The 15,829-nt window shown below is 41.7% G+C and overlaps 1 protein-coding gene across 9 annotated transcripts in view; it reads right to left on the bottom strand.

Annotated features, from left to right (window-relative positions):
• FAM53A (family with sequence similarity 53 member A) overlaps positions 1–15,798 on the bottom strand; it is a 98,028-nt gene extending 82,230 nt beyond the window's left edge. For 4 of the 9 annotated variants that reach the window (XM_065597145.1, XM_065597160.1, XM_005292401.5 and 1 more), the window contains exon 1: positions 15,628–15,737. The gene's annotated coding sequence lies outside the window, so the exon portion shown is untranslated. Of the gene's footprint in view, positions 1–15,472 lie in introns of all 9 variants that reach the window. The other 5 variants (XM_065597158.1, XM_065597153.1, XM_065597152.1 and 2 more) reach the window with 4 other exon arrangements.
• Positions 15,799–15,829: the final 31 nt, after the last annotated feature.

Below are 15,829 nucleotides of genomic sequence, written 5' to 3'. Positions count from 1 at the left end.
CAGGAAATAGGGAAAACACTTTCTAGGTATTTAAAAAGCGACACTGCGAGGCCCGAAATTTAGGCTATTAAATTTAAAAACAGAACTACGTTTTTTACTATTGCATGATTGTGAATTTTATTTAGATTTAAACATTTGTCTGTAGCATTTGTAATCCCAAACATCATAGCATAATAATAGAGCATGGAAACCAAAAAGTGAAATGACCCCCCCTTTTCATTTCTTTTGGGAAATGCAATGTACAGGGTAGAAGCAGCATAAGGATTGAAGAGTGTGCATTTTCAGTTTTAATCCCAGAAGGTATTTGTAGTATAGTTAAGGCCACAACTCTTCCAAGTTTATTTTAACTACTCTCCTGTAAATAAAAACAAATTCAGCTGAGCAAAGTGGTCTATATTTCCAATTCAATTAAACCATAACTTCATTTATGTTTAGCACACGTAATAGGTTAAATGGTTAAACAATGTTCAGGTTGAACATGCAGCCACAACTCTGCCCTCCCTCCTCCACACTACCTGCTTTGTAACTGATGTCTGAAACTTAATGCCTATGTACACAGTACTTTCCGGATACAAAAACTAAATTTCTTATCCTTCCATAAGTACGCTAATTTCATTGGCACAATGGTTAGATACCTTTCCTTACAAACTTTATTTAAATTATAAAATTCTCTTCTTTATAACAATCATTTTGCCATCAGTTTTCCTTTGCAGACATACTTAATAAAAATTACTGTTTGAGGATGCCTTGAGAAAGAAGTGTGCAGCTGTGGTCTTTTACCATTTCATATGTAGCCTGCTTGAATTTTTCATGCAATTTATCCTTCACCTGACTAAAGCTTAAAATACTACTTCCACCAAAAAAAATTTTTTTTTAAAATATATGCAATAAACTCTGAGTGAGAATGTACAGGTGTTACATCTAGATACTATTGATTTGAGAATTAAATGAGTTACCAATCCTGCAAGTTGATCTCTAACGGTGGAGCCATATACCCAAGTGGAGCCAAAACAGTGAAGAGGACTCCGCACAGATAAGCGGACCCACATGGACAGACCTCCCCTATGCCATCAGGTCTTTACACTGCAAGTTCTTTTGGGCACAGATCCCATCCTCTTGTGTGCAGCATCTAACACAAAAGGTAATTAATGCACATGTTGTCTGGGACCTCTGAACACTATTGCAGTACATGAACAAGTTAATAAGGACTAGCCAGGTTTTTACTAAGGATCTAGATGAAAGGTCCTGTTTATGGAGAGGACTACCCCCCCCCCTTTTTTTTTTGGAGCGGAGAGGACAGTCAATCTCCACGTATGTCCGTATATACACGCTCACCCACACATTTATAGCACTAGCCCTTGGGTCCATCTGCCATTTGTTAAAGAGATTTTCAGACCCAAAAACCTCACATCCACCTCTTCCAGTCTAGAAACCTAGTATCCTAGCAAATCAAGTATCCATTCAACTGTATTTACTAAAGCTGATTGACTAAACTCATGTAAGTATTTTGCCAGCCAGGGACTGCCAAGGAAATCAGATTTCCACTCCTCTCTTGTTGTTAGAAAAACATTCCCTGTATAGGAAACTTGACCATGACAGTTATACAAAGGATTCCAGAAGTCTGAGTTGTGGCTGAAATAGAAAAGTAGAAACTATTTTCAGACATTTACAATAATCCACTTGCTCTGCAAAAACCCATATGCTGAAGCTGCATCCCTTTTCATTCTTACATCTGGGTGCTGGGGATAACAGAAGCTGTTGCCTAGGCAAGCGATTGGTGGAGTGACGTGGAGGAGGTGGAAAAGATAGCTTGGATAGATGGAATGTGGAGAAATAAAGGAGGTGGATGTATTCCAGGAAAGGAGCAACAATGAAAACGTTGGTAAGGCTAGAGCATACATTGCCCCCCTTCCCAAGGACCCCCAGGCGGTGGGGCTCAGGCTTTGGCTTCAGCCTCAGCCCCAGAAAGTCTAACACCAGTTTTGGTGACCCCATTAAAATGGTGTCGCAACCCACAGTTTGAGAACCCCTGAAATAGAGGGATTTTATCCTTGCTGTAAATGAGGAGCTCAAGGCAATCTTAACTAGAGTCACTACCATAAATCCAAATATTTCAGTACCACAATGCACTCTCCTCACTTAGTCTCCCAACTTAGTCTTCCCTGAGCCTGTAACAAAACATCCATTAATTTCAACAGGGGAAAATTAGGGCCACAGTTATTGATTTAGTTCCAGAAACCAGAGTCAGAAATGCAGCCAGAGTTGGCTATAATTCCATCAAACTACCAATATTACCATTATTTCTGGCTCCCCAAATGGCTAGTAATGTTTATTAAAATAAAAGTAAGTCACCCTCTTGCCTTTCAAATGAAAACTTAAGTCATAAAATAGCTAGCCTGATATTTTCAGGAGGACATACTTTATGTCATTACAGAAATCACAGCTGCCACACTTAATTTTACATCTGTACATCAGAAAGCATCAGTTTAACATCTTCCACGGCATTAAGAATTTGATCCCAACACTGAGATTTTTGCTTCAAAACAATAAAAAAAACATACGTATTCCCCAAGATGGATCGATATAGATTTATCTTTCTAATACATCTAGTAGTGCTGTAGTTTCAGTCAGTGATGTAATATCTTACTCTCTGGCATAGGTTTGGGGGAAAAAAGTCTCCTCACAATAAAATAAAAATACATACCCAACCTCTTGGCTGTAATGTATGTGACTTCCAACTCTGGAAGTTAGCTGAACTAGATATTACAGAATGCTAGTGATGTAGCCCCATTTTACAGACTGAAACTTAGAGGAGAGTTTAAGCTTAAATTAAGTTCAAAGGCTAAAAAGAAGTCTGTGGCTTCTGTTCTCAACTCTGGCACATCTTTAGAGTCCCCCCTTCTCTTTAAGTGCAAGAAAATCATTCTCAGTCTTTGTCTTGCAGTCAGAATTTAAAACACAACAATGGAGACATTTAATAAAAACACAAGTGCTATGCACTTCTTGAATGATATATTTTAGGGGAAAGTCTAGTATTTTTAAGGTGTAGGAATTATTAATTTTTCAAAGTTAGTGCCTTATTTTTCAAAGCTCTTATCTGACTTGTCATAAGTGCCGAGTTTCTGAATAGATTTGTGTCACAAGGGACTAAAGGGTAGAGCACCTATTAATGGTTAAATCTTACCACTTAGGAGTTCAGAGAGACAAGGTGGGTGAGGCAATATCTTTTATTAGAAGTTCAGCAGTGTCCTGTCCAAATATTAAACAGGACTATCTAAAGCACAGTACTGGTGGGGGAAGAAGGCACACATATGCAGCCGTCCAGATGTGCTCCCCTACAAGTACTGAGCAATACAGCAGGCCAATATTTTCAAATTTGTTTCTCTGAACAGTAGTTCTACCATTATACCTCCCAAATGTCCTTCATTCCAAGGAACAGTGAGTCTCTGTTATATACATGCCATACAAGTCTGGTCTCTCCCTTTTGTTGTTGGAAGTTTACATCAGAAACAAGGCATTGTGAAACTAAGTTTACAGAAAGCTTTAGGTATGTATTTTACACTAAAAGAAATTAATCCAACATCATTTGAACCAAAGTAAGTATCCATGTGATACTATTTTCATTCCTCTTCTCTCTTTCTTCACTCCACCTTTTTAACTTGCCTAACTCAAGTCTTGCCTCAAATTGGACTGAAAGCACAGCAGCACAGGAACTGTCTTTTCCTACGTATAACACCTACTACAGTGGTGCTCTGATCCTAGTTGGGGCTTCGGGCACTAATATAATACAAATAGATAATGTAAATAACAACCAGCAAGTGTGTTAGACTTGGACAGTTGGGCTAAGTCTTTGACAAACTTTGGCAGATGAACCGTGCAGTTCTTATGAATCTAGACTCAAATCATACACCCCTAAATATATATAAAAAACCCCGTTTTCACAAACGGCAGGAAGCAGTGTACAAAAGCATGTAGCAGCACTTTAAAGTTACTACAAGTTCTTATGAGGAAAAGTGTCCGTCCGCGTCTCCCCCCCCCCCCCCCACCCCCAAATGTTATGAAGGTAGATCTACTTTTTGGAAGTGTTATCATATCACACATTATATGAGGGCAAACAATTCACTAAAATGGCATACGAAGAGCCTGTGGCTGAATTGGGTTAGCCACATCTTTCATATGGAGTTATGGCCTATGGAGGCTACAGGACCCCGCTCCATTTAGTCTCAAGCAGACTTGCTGCTCAAATTAAGAGAGAGCTGTACAGGTTGTATCCCGCAGTTCTCACTTGAACCTCCCTATTTAGGATCAGGATGGATACAAACTGCTCCATTGTATGCAGATTAGGGATAGTTCTTGAGCTCTAAAGTTGCCAATGCAGCAGACCTTTGGAGACCCATAATGTGATATATTATGGGTCCACCTATCCAAAATTTAAAAAGTTCAATGTCAACAGAAAACTTGAAGGCAGAAAGCCATTATACACTTCACAATCAAATTGGGAAATAAAAGATTTAAAAAGTATGACGTTTAAGAGAAAAAAGCCACATTATTTTGAGGGATTGTGGTGGGGCAGGGAAAATATTGGCGTTACATTAGCTATCTTCCAGTCATTGGGTACAGAAGCAGATTTAAAGGACAGGTTACAAACCTGTTAATAGTTCCACAATTTCACATTTGAGTTCTTTCAGACCTCTTGGGTGAATGCCATCTGGTCCCCGTGACTTGTTACTGTTAAGTTTATCAATTAATTCCAAAACCTCCTCTAATGACACTTCAATCTGTGACAATTCCTCAGATTTGTCACCTACAAAGGATGGCTCAGGTTTGGGAATCTCCCTAACACCCTCAGTCATGAAGACTGAAGCAAAGAATTCATTTAGTTTCTCCACAATGACTTTATCGTCTTTAAGTGCTCGTTTTGTATCTCGACTGTTGTCCAGGGGCCCCACTGGTTGTTTAGCAGGCTTCCTGCTTCTGATGTACTTAAACATTTTGTTATTACCTTTTGAGTTTTTGGCTAGCTGTTCTTCAAACTCCTTTCTGGCTTTTCTTATTGCATTTCTACACTTCATTTGGCAGTGTTTATGCTCCTTTCTATTTACCTCACTAGAATTTGACTTCCACTTTTTAAAAGATGCCTTTTTATCTCTCACTGCTTCTTTTACATAGTTGTTAAGCCACAGTGGCTCTTTTTTAGTTCTTTTACTGTGTTTTTTTTTAATTTGGGGTATACATTTAAGTTGGGCCTCTATTATGGTGTCTTTGAAAAGTGTCCATGCAGCTTGCAGGCATTTCACTCTAGTCACTGTACCTTTTAATTTCTGTTTAACTAACCTCATTTTTGCATAGGTCCCCTTTCTGAAATTAAATGCCACAGTGTTGGGCTGCTGAGGTGTTCTTCCCACACAGGAATGTTCAATGTTGTTATATTATGGTCACTATTTCCAAGAGGTCCTGTTAAGGTTACCTCTTGGACCAGATCCTGTGCTCCACTCAGGACTAAATCAAGAATTGCCTCTCCCCTTGTGGGTTCCTGTATCAGCTGCTCCAAGAAGCAGTCATTTAAAGTATTGAGACATTTTGTCTCTGCATTTCATCCTGAGGTGACATGTATCCAGTCAATATGAGGATAATTGAAACCCCCCACTATTACGGAGTTCTTTATTTTGACAGCTTCTCTAATCAACCTTAGCATTTCTTAGTCACTATCACTGTCCTGGTCAGGTGGTCGATAATAGATCCCTACTGTTATATTCTTATTAGAGCATGGAATTACTATCCATAGAGATTCTATGGAACATGTCGATTAATTTAAGATTTTTACTTCATTTGATTCTACATTTTCTTTCCCATATAGTGTCACTCCCCCTAACCCCCCACGACCTGTTCTGTCCTTCCAATATATTTTGTACCCTGGAATGATTGTGTTCCATTGATTGTCCTCATTCCACCAGGTTTCTGTGATGCCTATTATATCAATATCCTCCTTTAACACGAGGCACTCTAGTTCACCCATCTTATTATTTAGACTTCTAGCATTTGTGTACAAGCACTTTAAAAAAAAAAAAAACTTGTCATTGTTTATTTGTCTGCCCTTTTCTGATGTGTCAGATTCTTTTTTATGTGAATGTTTCTCGTCTGATCTGGCCCATACTTTATCCTCTTCCATCCTCTCCTCCTGACTGAAACCTGGAGAATCTTTGTCAATAGACTCTCCTCTAAGAGAAGTCTCTGTCCGATCCACGTGCCCCTCTGCAGCAATCGGCTCCCCCCGCCCCAAAACTCTTAATTTAAAAACAGCTCTGCAACCTTTTTAAATGTTAAGTGCCAGCAGTCTGGAACCACTTTGGTTTAGGTGGAGCCCATGCTTCCTGTATTGGCTCCCCCATCCCAAAAGTTTCCCCAGTTCCTAATAAATCTAAACCCCCTTCCTCCCTACACCATCGTCTCAGCCATGCACTGAGACTCTCAAGCTCTGCCTGCCTACCCGGCCCTCCGCGTGGAACTGGAAGCATTTCTGAGAATGCCACCATAGAGGTCCTGGATTTCAGTCCAGTCTCTTGTTTTCCTCTGGACTTTCTCCAATTTGTCCACATCTTTCCTGCAATGTGGCACCCAGAACTGGACACATTACTCCAGCTGAACCCTTATCAGCACAGAGTAGAATGAAAGCACTACTTTTCATGGCTTGCTTAAGACACTCCTGCTAATACATCCCAGAATGATGCTTGTTTTTTTGTTTTTTGTTTTTTTGGGGGGCGCAAAAGTGTTACACCAGGGGTCCCCCTAAACATTTTCTGTCACGCCTCCCCTTACCCATAATGGAACTGGTGTCCCCCGCCCTTCCCCAGAACTGTGGTCAGAAGCTACAGTTGAAAGCAGGGCTGAGACCAGGGCAGAGCGAGACTTGGGGGTGCCCCCAAATCATTGAAGATCTCCTGGTTAAGGCATTGTGGTCTCTTGCCCTACTTCCTATCTTTCCTACGCAGTGGGATAGTTTGCTTTTGTAATCTTCATACTCTCTGAAAAACTGCCAACTCTCTCAAACTGCTTTTCCCTTTAGACTTGCTTCCCATGGGAACTTACCTACCAACTACCTTAGCTTGCTAAAGTCTGCCTTTTTGAAATCCATTATCTTTATTGTGCAGTCTTCCCTATCATTCCTTAGAATCATGAACTATCATTTCATGATCACTTTCGCCCAAACTGCCCAGCACTTTCAACTTCTCAACCAGTTCCTCCCTATTTGTCAAAATCAAATCTAAAATAGCCTCTCTCCTAGGTGCTTTCTCCACCTTCTGAAATAAAAAAAAAATTGTATCCAGTGCTTTCCAAGGACTTGTTGGATAATCTGTGCCCTGCTGTGTTATTTTCCCCAACAGATGTCTGGGTAGTTGAAGTCCCCCATCACCACCAAGTCCTGTGCTCGTTGTCTAAATTAATATTTTTCAGAGCAAGGTAAATGTTTAAATAAATATTTTAAAAAGCCAGACATTCTTCAGAGAAAAGCTATTCTATATTATATCCTGCCTTCCCACTACATAAACTTTGAGAAACAATGCATGTCCTTCAAAAAAAAAAAAAAAAAATGTATTCACGGTGCTGTAGTGGATTTCTCCATCAACCCTCCCCTGCTCAGTTTGGCTCAATCAGTTGAGGAACAGCCTGATAACTCTTTCTGCTATGTTACACAACTCTTCCATTGTTATGAATAATGGCAATGATGTTTTATCATTTTTGTTAAAACTTTTTTGCAAAACTAGCATCTAGTCTGTGTTTGCTGTTGCCAGTTAAGTAATGCAGTATGATTAATTTTTAGAGTCTTTGACCCTGATCCTACAACTGGATCTGTACAAGCAGAACCCTCTGCTCACATGAAGCCCAACTGAAATCAATAGGATTGGGTGCAGGGATCTGCACTTGTTTGAATTATATGCCCAATATAAGGCAGTTTAGACCTAGAGTTTAGCAAGTTTAACAAAAAAGCCTTTATGAAACAAAGCAAGTGTTGTTGACATATAAAGCAGTTATTTCAATACAAGTATCCCCTTTCAATGGTTACAACTGTAGGGTCTTATCACTAGGGTAGCAGTTCCCAAAGTGAGGCCACCATCAGCAGATGGGGTCGCAGCAATCCCACGTGTGAGGTCATACAGTACAGATGAGGCCATTTTGTAAAGCAAAATGGCCTCATCCTCCATGTTGCGTGACCTTTCATGTCTGGTGTGTGAGAGGTCATGCTGCATGGAGGACACCATTTTTAAATGGCATCCTCCATGCTGTCTGAGATCATCGGAATCAATACATGTGAACATGGTGTCATGTAGGGAAAGTGTTTGGGAACTGCTGCATTAGGGCATAAGAACCATTCGGTAAAAACCTCTTTCACTGTTTGAAGTGAGATATGAACAAAGTTCAAATGGTGAAAAATAAATCAGGTACAAATTCAGTTTTCATCATCAACAAAAAGGGTTTTTGTTTTTTTTAAAAGGACTTTAAGAGTATAATTTAATCTGATTATATCCTTTAATATCACAGCTGAAAATGCTATTGATAAATTGACTGTCTTTTCATGTAAATAAATACAGTTAGTAACAAGCCTGCCTCAGCCACGCAACTCCCTCTTTAACAAATGAAAAAGTCAGGACAACTATGCTCTCATACATCAGTCTTTCCCAATATAAAATAAACATATAAACAGTTAAATTAAAAACTGAAGAACGATTGGAAGATCTTTTTAATGTATACATCAAAATCTAGCTTTTCCACTATTTGTGCAGTTTTAGTATTCCATGCAACTGGTTTTCATTGTCCAGAATAGTCCATTCACTTGATTCATAGTTATTTTCCATCTTTTGGGTTTTCTTGCATTAGCATAATGCCACAATATTTGATTTGAATACTGTAGATCTTCTTTAAAAAAATTCCAGTGGATAGCCTAAAGTACACACATACTTCATATTTGGGCTTATGCTCGGTAAATTTGCCTTTAATTTAAACCCACAACCAAAACTTATTTTTACTGCGAAATTTGACTTTCAGGGTCCCTCTAACAACGTTTTAGAATTAAGAAAACAACCTCATTGGCTTTAAGATTTCATAGAATTTTATATATTTTTTTTAAAAAATATGGACTGCATCAACGATCTGGGAAAAGGAGTAAACAGTGAGGTGGCAAAGTTTGCAGATAATGCAAAATTACTCAAGATAATTAAGTCCAAAGCAGACTGTGAGGAATTACAAAGGAATCGCACAAAACTGGGTGACTGGGCAACAAAATGGCAGATGATAAATGTTGATAATGCAAAGTAATGCACACTGGAAAACTATACATACAAAATGATAGCTAATTTAGAGCCTGTTAGTACACAAGAAAGATTTGGAGTCATTGTAGATAGCTCTCTGAAAACATCCACTCAATGTGCAGCACTGGTACGCCCACACCTGGAATACTGTGTGCAGTTCTGGTAGTACCATCTCAAAAAAAGATATATTAGAATTGGAAAAGGTTCAAAGAAGGGCAACAAAAGTGATTAAAGGTATGGAACAGCTTCCATATGAGGCGAGATTAAAAACACTGGGACTGTTCATCTTTGAAAAGAGAGGACTCAGGGAAGATATGATACAGGTCTATAGAATCATGAATGGTGTGGAGAGTGAATAAGGAAGTGTTATTTAACCCCTCACAACACAAGAACCAGGGGTCACATGATGACATAATAGGCAGCAGGTTTAAAACAAACTAAAGGAAGTATTTCTTCACACAATGCACAGTCAACCTGTGTCAAGTATCAGAGGGGTAGCCGTGTTAGTCTGGATCTGTAAAAGCAGCAAAGAGTCCTGTGGCACCTTATAGGCTAACAGACGTATTGGAGCATGAGCTTTCGTGGGTGAATGAAAGCTCATGCTCCAATACGTCTGTTAGTCTATAAGGTGCCACAGGACTCTTTGCTGAGTCAACCTGTGGAATGCCTTGTGAAGGCCTAAAGTGTAACTGGGTTCAAGGAAGAACTAGATGAATTCATGTAGGCTATAGCCAAGATAGTCAGGGATACAACTCCACACTCTTTCTTTAGGGTGTCCCTAAATTCTGACTGCCAGAAGCAGGCAGTGGATGACAGGGAATGGATCACTTGAAAGTGCCCTGTTCTGTTCATTCCGTCTAAAGTACTTTGTATTGACTGCTGTCGGAAGACAGGACACTGGGCTAGATCAATCATTGGTCTGACCCAGTATGGCCACTCTTATATTCTTATGCAATATTTTGTTTCTTTTATAATATAAATGTATGAAAGAATACTTAATAAACACGCACAGCTAAGATGTTAACCACATAAGCCTCAAGACATGTCCAAAAAAAGTCAGTACAAATCACTGCTTCTCAGGTATGTATCCACTTTACTAATATAGTCCACTTATCCACTAATATCAACCACTACAGATATGCAGTATTAGGAGCTACATATTCAGCTAGCACATCATCATTTTTCTCCCCATAGTTAGCACGGACTATCTTGTATCAAATGACTCCCCCATAATCTCCCCAATAACCGAAGCACCCCTTTTTTGTTTTACAATATAATAGACATACTGTCATTTACTGTCATAAACTGTTTCCTTCAGCTGGATAAACAGAAATGCTCTTGGCCACACTGTAAAGATGCTACAAGTGTGCCTGTGAAAACGTAGAAGCTAGATATTATAGGAGGGAGACAAGAGGCAGGAGCCATTTACATAATCTGCCATGCTAGATTTCTGATATTTTTGGATTATCCCATTGTATCTCTGCATAAAATGGATTGAGGCATTGTGAAAATATTTACATCAAAGTAGCAAAAATATCTTACAGCAAACACTGGACAAAATCTAGTGCCATAAAAGTAAGGAGAGCATGATAAATTACACCTTTATAACTAAAGACTTCTAAAGAGAATATTTTAGATACTAAACAAGCTTTTTTTTTCATAGAAACATAGGAAAATTTAAGTTAAACTTTTAAAAACTATGAAATACTATAATTCAGATCCCTTAGAGAAAATTTGAACTTCTTATAAACTCATGCCCAAACAGAAGAATTCTTCTATGTTTTAAGTGTTCTCATCACCTCCCTCAAACATGCAAAGAATGCAAAGAACAACTGTGTGTGTTAAAGTCTTAAAAAAATGAAAAAACAAACCCACGATCACCTACCTTCTAACATGGTCTGACAAGAGATTTATCTTACTATTAAAAAAAATCAAAGTAAAAACAAAAAACAGATTCCTCAAATACAACTCTAAGTGGCATCATAAAATTTATTGCAGGAACAAAAATCAGGGTTGGAAAGTTTTAAGTACACGTTTCTAAAGGGAATAATCTATCAAACCACAGGAGGTGACCAGAACTGCCATCATCATTGCTGTTAACACAAAGGAATGTTTTTTTTTTTTTGGGGGGGGGGGGGGGGTGTGTGGACACCCAACAATGGCTACCAGACTCCAGAGGAATTCTTGGGGATTGGGGGGAGAGGGAGGGAAATTACCCCACACAACACACAATTTTGGTTTAAAAAAATTAAGTAATGTTACTATGACATTACTTTAAATTACTACATTAAGCTTTCCAATCACATCAACTAAATTTCCCACAAGTTCTGACATACAAACTGGATTTCTAAAACTTAATGTAGAAAAAATGAAAGCACTATTCATAATACTTCTCCCTTCCCATCCAAATCATAATACTTTGCACAAAACTTGCATTCAAAGAGAAGAAAAGTAGAATATTGGAATATAATATAGTTTTTGAAACGTAGTAAGTGAGCTATATTATATTAAATATTTAAGATATGGGGAGTTACAGGTTGGGCTAGACACAAACTGCTGGTTTTCTGCAATTGAGGCCTACAGAATACAGTCCGGTTATTCCAACTCAAATTTTGTAGAAGTTTACCACCAAATGGCTCATCCAGTCATCACTGAGCCAAATATTAACAAAATAATTATAGCCAGATATGTTATGTTTATGTCTCATACACAGAATGCACTTGAATATTCTAGTGAAAACTGTAGTTGAGTAGAAGTTTGTATTTCACAACACAGAGAACAGACAAAATAAACAATTTAAACAAAATATGGATGAATGCTTCCTAAGGAATCTGATATAAAGTAGCAGCAATCCTATTTTTAAAAAGTCATTAGAGCAACATATAATAGTAATTTAAAATAGACTTTTTTTTTAAATTAGATTTAAGGTACTGTAAACTGCTGTTATCTGCCTACACTTCACCCCAAGCACATGTCCTCCCCATAAGCAAATCTTTAAGTTACATTCCCATTCAAAAATGGGATAGTTATACAGGGATAAACAAAAAGTCCTCGTTGGCTTGATCATGCACTCATGCCTGAAAAGCTTCAATAATCATTTAAACTTTTAATATAATCCCCACTTAAATCCCATGCTTCATTAAGGAGACTTTTGGAATTTTGTGCTCTGAACATTGAGACTCCAATTCACAGCACACATACACAAAGTATAATTAAAACATTTCCCTTACCAAATACTCTCAAAGACTTGTGCTCAAAGCTATTTTTATAAGATTAATCACATTTTAAAGCTGCAAAACACAAAAATTCAGGGCAATGTACAGCGAAGCCTGCATCAACAGCTCACACGAGCTAATTTTAATGTAAGCACAGTGGACCAGAAAATAGATTTGACCAGCTGGCTAAACTCATCCTGAGGCCTACAACTCAGCATGCACATTTAAAAAACCAAAACAAAACCGTATCTATCTGTTCTGATTTCCCACGAACAGTTCAGGCTCCTCTCCATCACACGACATAAAGTACTGTTACTACTATAAAGCATTCTATTTTTCAAATAGCTATTTATTGGCACAGTTAGGAAAGATATGATATGATGTACATAAAAAGAGGGTTTTATTTTTAGAACTCAGCCAAGGTTTAGAAAAAGATATGTGATACTAAACTACAAGGCCATCTCCAGCAAAGTTCCCCCTAATCTTAAAGTTACCTTTTTAGAGTGTGCAAGGTTTCCAGTACAATTTTATTTGACCTTTAAAGATGTCCTCTCCTAGGCAACTTAGTTTTGCTGGTCACTTGGGTGATTGCAGAGAACGAATTTCACTGCACTTAAAAAAAACCTCACAGTTTGGAAAAAAGATACAGCCAATGTGAGTTTGTCATAACAACAATCTTACACTTACATCACATCTTCTATCCCAACGGATCTTGAAATGCTATAAGCTATACATACATGAGAATTAGTTCACCAACCACAAAGGCATTTGTTATCAAAAAACAACAACATTTTGGAATGAATTGCAAAAAGACTAATATTGATATTGTTGAAGACGTGTAGCTATATTAACACAACTTGGTTCCATTACATATGCCTCAACTGCTGAAGGAGTAATTATTTAGCTCTTAAAATATTTCAGGATCTATATTTTATGACACAATACAAAATCATATGCTAAGAGCTAGTGTTTACATGAACACCAAAGAAATTTATCTTTGCAAAATTCATATACAAACATATATACATTTACATAAGGGCCAGAGAATTCTTTGCCTAGAGGAGCAGCTTTATCTTCTAACCTATAACAGTGCAATACATAAAACCTAATTTTAATCTAGGCAGCAATTATTGATGTTACTACATTTTTATTCTGCCAAAAGCAAGTTTGTTTCCACTCCAACTATAAAACAAATGTAAACAGCTGAAAGGGTGGTGGGGAGCGAACATTTATTCTGAGCCTGCATTACCTGACACCAAATACAAATATTAAAAATTACTATAACTAAAACTTGTTAATCGAGACAAGAGGTTATCATGTTAAATACAACTCCATTATAGATATTGTCACCAATTTACAGCCATGAGTGAGGAATCACACCTCCTCAAGCAAGTAGTGCTCAGTGGTTTTCTGTTACACTAACACAGGTACTACATGATCACCTCCACTTCCATACAAACACTAAGCCACCCTTCAGTGTACATACGTACACACACAATCCCACCCCCTATCCTATATATCAGCACTGCACAAGTCCCTCGTTCCCCACTCACACTTGGTGGAGGGAGGGGTGCTCAGTACCCATACCGTCCCAAGAGAATAGGGCCCTTCTGACCAGCCCTTCAGCCAGCACTTGTATGCTCTCCCCAAGGGAGATCCACCAAGGCAGAGGAACCAAGAAGGTGCCTTGCTACCCTGACCTCGCTGCCCATCAGCCAGTACCCAAGCCCTTGTGTCCACAAAGCCATGTCCAACCCCTCCACCACCCCTTGTGAAAGATATCTGAGTGGCCACTCCCCCAGCTGATCCCCCAAATCCCACAGCCAGTAGCTATGCCCAGCCCCACTGCCTGCCCCTTCCCCCCCACAGCTTGTAGCTGTGCTCGCCCCTCTGCCCCCCCCCCCCACCTCACACACCTATGGTACCTATGCCTGGCCCCATTGCTTGTGCCCCCATCAGCACTACACACACACAGGGCCAGCTGGTACCTGTGGAGGCCTGGCTAACTGCCTCCCCCAGTACCTGTGCCCAGCCTAGCAAACTACTCCATACACCACCAGTACCTGTGCCCTGCCCCTTCTCACCCGAGACTTACGCCTGTCCCTGCAGCCCATGCCTCAAACCCCCTGCCCTGCAGCTGGCACCCCTGCCAATCCCCCAGCTCGCTCGCTCCCCTGCCCCCCCAGGGACCTGTACCCGGCCCAGCAGCTCGCCGCCCAGGGGCCTGTATTCGGCCCCGCAGCTCACACACACACACACGCCACCCAGGGACCTGTCCACAGCCCCACAGCTCACCCCCCCTCACAGGGACCTGTGCTCAGCCCCACAGCTCACCCCCCCCCCGGCCAGGGACCTGTGCCCAGCCCCACAGCTCGCCCCCCCCCACTCCCCCCGCCGCCGCCGCCGCCCAGGGACCTGTGCCCGGCCCCGCAGCTCGCTCCCCCCACCCCGGCCAGGGACCTGTGTCCAGCCCCACAGCTCGCTCCCCCCACCCCGGCCAGGGACCTGTGTCCAGCCCCACAGCTCGCCCCCCCCACCCCGGCCAGGGACCTGTGCCCGGCCCCGCAGCTCGCTCCATCCCACTCCCCCCCGGCCAGGGACCTGTGTCCAGCCCCGCAGCTCGCTCCCCCCCACTCCCCCCCGGCCAGAGACCTGTGCCCGGCCCCACAGCTCGCCCCCCCCCCCCACTCCCCCCTGGCCAGGGACCTGTGCCCGGCCCCACAGCTCGCCCCCCCCCACTCCCCCCCGGCCAGGGACCTGTGCCCGGCCCCACAGCTCGCCCCCCCCCACTCCCCCCGCCGCCGCCGCCCAGGGACCTGTGCCCGGCCCCACAGCTCGCCCCCCGCCCACTCCCCGCCGCCGCCGCCGCCCAGGGACCTATGCCCGGCCCCGCAGCTCGTCCCCCCGCGGAAGCTACTTGCGCCCGGTACCTCCCCCCCCTGCAGCTGGTACCTGTGACCCCCCACCCGCGGCATCTGTACCGGGCCCCCGTTGTCCTTGGCTCTACTGCCTGCCCGGCAGATAGCGACACCGATACCTGTCCCGCCGCTCTCCCTCCCGGACTCACCCTCATTCCCCGTGCCCGCCCCGCTGCCCCCACCAGCTACCTGCCCTCCAAGGCCAGCCCGGGCCGCCTCCTCCGCATATGTGAACAACGCTCCTCAATGGCAATTGAACAAAACACAGCGAGCTCCGCCCCCTCCAGCCACGATCCTCCCATTGGCCAGGTCTGCAAGCCGCTGACCTCTCACCCCCGCCGCCATAGGGCCGCACTGCACACTCACCCCGCCCACAGGGGACGGACTAGCC

This window comes from Chrysemys picta, chromosome 5 (assembly GCF_011386835.1).
Source record: "Chrysemys picta bellii isolate R12L10 chromosome 5, ASM1138683v2, whole genome shotgun sequence".
Classification (NCBI taxonomy): Eukaryota; Metazoa; Chordata; order Testudines; family Emydidae; genus Chrysemys; species Chrysemys picta.
This window is presented reverse-complemented; position numbering and strand designations above follow the sequence as displayed.